The sequence below is a fragment of the Electrona antarctica genome, assembly GCF_951216825.1.
Source record: "Electrona antarctica genome assembly, chromosome: 11".
NCBI lineage: Eukaryota > Metazoa > Chordata > Actinopteri > Myctophiformes > Myctophidae > Electrona > Electrona antarctica.
The window spans coordinates 10,256,931-10,261,592 of NC_136792.1; the positions used below are offsets into that span (position 1 = coordinate 10,256,931).

General features: G+C 46.7%; 1 long non-coding RNA gene across 1 annotated transcript; it reads right to left on the reverse strand.

Annotated features, from left to right (window-relative positions):
- Positions 1-345: 345 nt before the first annotated feature.
- LOC306932673 lies at positions 346-4,007 on the reverse strand. Its single transcript, XR_013791140.1, has 2 exons — positions 3,868-4,007; positions 346-3,044 (listed from the first exon to the last, which is right to left on the reverse strand). It is a non-coding gene; the product is annotated as an uncharacterized lncRNA (long non-coding RNA).
- Positions 4,008-4,662: the final 655 nt, after the last annotated feature.

The following is a 4,662-nucleotide window of genomic DNA, read 5'->3' on the forward strand; positions in this document are numbered from 1 at the left end:
TGAAGCTGAAAAGTAGGTCCAACTATTATGTATGCATCTGTTAAAGCCGTGTGTGCCGGGGGGGGGGGGGGGGTCTGAACTAGCTGCGAACTAGCTTGAGAAATTGAGATCCTGTGCCAGCAGAAAAATGTCAGCACGTGTGCAGTAGACCCAGGTTCAAATCCTGGGTAGAACTAGAGCAGCAATGTTACATGCGGTAGTGCAGCTACACATCAGGTACACATCAGGTACACCTCCACTTCGGACTACAAGGCAAGCTCACCGAGCTTGTTTATCTGCCACTTTTGATATTAGGGTTGGACATGTAACAGTAGCAACTGTGCCAACTAAGAAAGTGCCAACAGGTAAAATGCTCAACATGATTTATTTGGTAGACAGGTGATGGCATGATGGTGAATGATGATTGAAAAGGAAACACAATCAGTACTGCAAACAAAAAGGTATAAAACATGGGCATAAACAAACCCAAATAAAACATTCTAATACACAGGAAAGGAACAGAAGACAGAACTTACTTAATGCATCATACTGGACACCGCCATGGAGGGCAACCTCTACAGAGTACAGACAAATGTTTGTTCTAAGCATATACCAGGGCCTATATAGGCCTACCTCAGCTGTGCCAAATTAGGCTATCACCAGACCACACCCACATGGGGAATGAAGTGGAATGATTATCTCTGCCAACCTAAACACCCACTCCCAGCCAAAGAGAGGATTTTCTACAGCCGCCCCATCTCAAATATATATATATATTTGAATGTTTTTTTTTTGCGGCTTTCGCCTTTATTTTATATTTTTTATAGAGGGACAGACAGTAGGCTGACAGGAAATGGGGGAGTGACATGCAGTAAAGGCCGTCGGGATCGGGAGTCGAACCCGCGGCACACTGCCAGGCTCAGGCTACCGGCCAAGGTGCCTGGACCGCTGAGCCACGGCCCAGGCCTCAAATATATATTATATTGTGGCTTTGGGCAAGGTGGCAGGGTGGAGAGAGTCTGGTGGTTGGCCTGATGAGCCAGCCACTTTTACGTGGTAGACTGTCGAGGTTGGTGCGAGAGGGTGGCCACAATTTGTTGGGGAGGGAGTCTGGAGGGGCGACCGGAAGGGTGGAGGCACGCAGAGGCCAACTGAAGTTGACAGGGCCACTTGGGGTGAAGGTCTGGGGGTCGACCAAGGGGGTGGAGCCAGCCAGTGGACTGGTGCCGGCGGTGGGACGCCTGGAGGTGAACTGTTGCTGGAGGGAACTTGACCAGAGGCACCACTGGAGGAGGGAGCTCACAAAGGAGAGCGGGTGCTGGAGGGAGGTTGGAAGCCATAGCTGGAGGCACCACTTGGTGCAGGCGATGGCTTTCGGTTCCCTTCTGGGCATGTCGTTGGGAGACCACCCTCAGTCGAACAGCCCGAAAGAAGTATGCAAGGACCTTGAGACCATACCGAGGTGCTGTGTGTCATCCAATCCCTCATCCTGGAGCAAGTGGCTGTGCTGGTAGCCAGCAAGGGGTTTGGAGGCAGGGCTGGAGGCACTGATTTGAGGGAAGGCGCAGGAGGTGCCTGTAGAGGATCTGGTGCTGGGGAGGTCTCTGTCTGGAGGTACCTGGAGAGGAGCTGGTGCCGGGGAAGACTCTGGGCTCTGCAGGCACCACTTTGGGGGGGAGGCGTGGGGGGCACTGGGAGAGGAGGCGCTTGGGGATGAACTGGTGCCGGAGAGGGCTCTGGCTCTGCAGGCACCATGCAGGGGGTGCCTGGAGATGAACTTCTGGGTGGAGAGGCGATGGAGGGTCTACTGGAAACAGCTGGGCTTTTTACGGCTGGGCTGCGTACTGCTGGGGTTGGGGGGTAGCTGCTGGGCTGCGTACTGCTGGGAGGTCGGCTGCAGGGATGAGGCATACTGGGAGGGGTCATGGAGCCATCATATCCATTGGCTCCATGACTCTGTGGCTGGGAGCAGCCATTAGCCAGCCTGGGCTGTAGGATAGCCATTAGCCAGTATAGCCACAATTTGCAACACTAGATTTTTTTTTTATAATGGGATGAGTCTAGAGTTGCAATACCCTCCATTGACAGCCCATTAATCCAAATCGAATTTCCGATCTGCTTGTATTAAACAACGTTAAACTAAACATTGCAGCTGTAGGGCAAGTTTGAATTATTCCTTTTCAATCTGCAAAGTGTTCGTTTCATTAAAATCTACCATAGACATGTTATGAGCTACTTTCTCTCAAGAATTTCTGTGCAGGTGATTATTTTCTAAGTGTTGGGAGTTTGGAAGCTGAATGGCCCTGTGTACCACCCGTTTCAAATTTGCACATAAATGTGGGAGGCAGCAGCACGACCTGTTAATAAAAACGAGTGCTTCCAAGCTACAACACTTAGGAAAAAATGTCACAGCATGGAATTTCTTAGCAGAAGTAGCTCACAACATGTCTAAGGTGGATTTTTATGAAACAAACTTGAAACTTGAAAGAGGATAATTCAAGCTTGCCCTACAGCTGCAATATTGTTTAATACAAGCAGATTGGAAATTCGATTTGAATCAATGGGCTGTCAATGGAGGGTATTGCAACTCTAGATTCATCCCATTACATTAAATAAAGTGATATCTAGTGATAACCAGGTGCTGGCTAAAGCAAAGCAAAGCAAAGTTACTATATTTACCCAGGGTATCTGGGCTAAGCTCAATAACTTGTTTCCAGCCAGGCCCTGCTCATAGAACATTTCATGGTAGTGGTTCAATGCCTTGCTCAAGGGCACTTCAGCGGTGGTAATTTTTAACGTGTCGGACCGCTGATTCGAACTGGCGACCTTCCGGTATCAAGACCACTCCGCAATCCATTCGGCCACCGCTGCACTGTGCATGCAAAGTCTGATGCAAGTGCCAGTACCGTTGTCATACATTTTGCCACATTTCCATCTGGTCAGTTTAGTTTATTACTGGTCAATGCCTGATAGCTGAATATTCCAGGCTCAAAGGATCATGAAGACAATGCTAAACATGATGATTTGGTGGACAGGTGATGGCATGATGGTGAATGATGATTGAACTAAAGGAAAGGAAACGGTAACAATCAGTAGGCTACTGCAAATAAACAAAGGCATAAACAAACTTAGGCATAAACAAACTCAAATGAACACTTAGCCCCTTTCGGGACCCTAGTTTACCTTTTCTGAAGTTTGGACGAAGGTAACCCTAGGGTCCCCGATCGGTTATTCAACTCTCCATGGGATGCAGATGTACATATTCTGTTAACGAAGAGATGCGCCGCCGCTTGAGTGTTGGTGAGATGTTTCAAAGATGCATAACGCAGCTATAGGAGACAACGGAAACATGGGCGAAACTGCATTAACCGCCGATGCCTTTAAAAAAAGAAAAATTGGCTCTCTTCCTCACTTCCTTGACTTCCTTATTGACTTCCCATTGTACCGCCTCCCGAGCAGCGACTGGCTAGCTGCACGTCCTAGTTACTGTCTCTGATTGGCCGACCGCACACATGCAGGATGTTTATAATGCCGTTGTGTCGTGGGAGGTGGGACATGGGAAGTGAGGAAGAGAATTTCAGAGAAGCCAAAACTTCAAAAATACTTTACGGCATCGGCGGTTAATGCGATTTCATACACATTTCCTATAGCCGCGTTATGCATCTTTGAAACATCTCACCAACACTCAAGCGGCGGCGCGGCTCTCCGTGAACAGAGAGTATGTAGGCCTACATCTGCATCCCATGGAGAGTGGAATAACCAATCAAGGACCCTAGGGTTACCTTCGTCCAAACTTCAGAAAAGGTAAACTAGGGTCCCGAAAGGGGATAATGAACACTCAAAACATACATTCTAATACACAGAAAAGGAACAGAAGAGAGAACTTACTTAATAATGCATCATACTGGACACCGACATGGAGGGCAACCTCTAGAGTACAGCCAAATGTTTGTTCTAAGCATACTACCTGGGCCTATATAGGCCTACGCCTACCTCAGCTGTGCCAAATTAGGCCATCACCAGACCCCACCCACCCTGAAGTGTATAATTGTACTCTTCACTACAATATGACAACTAGTTACTATAGTTACTTTGTAGATTTTATTACAAAACACACTAACCACTTCAGCTGTATAGCCTATACATTTAAAAAATAGACTAAATATTTTCAAATATTTTCAAAAAATATTTTCAAAAGATTTTTGTTTTTATATACATTTTGAACTTGTGAAATGGGACATTCTGCACAATGAGTACTTTTACTCTTGGTACTTGAAGTATATTTTGATGCTGATACTTTTGTACTTTGAGTAAATTTTGAATACGGGACTTCTACTTGTAACAGAGTAACCTCTATCTATCTAAATTGCAGTAGTGATACTTTTAGTAGACGTTGGAGTAGACATACAGTACGCACGCATGCACAATGAGACAGCTGTGGAACGCACGCACACGCACGCACGCACGCACGCACGCACGCACGCACGCACGCACGCACACGCACACACACACACACACACATTATTCTATAAGATATATAGAATATGCGGTTAAATGTATATACTTATTGCAAGTAAAATATGTACAAAATACCATGTTGTTTGCTTTGTACCATGCGCAGTGGCATTGCAATGCATTGTAGAGTGTTTATTTTTAGCAAAGAGATTGATGTAGAGGGAACTA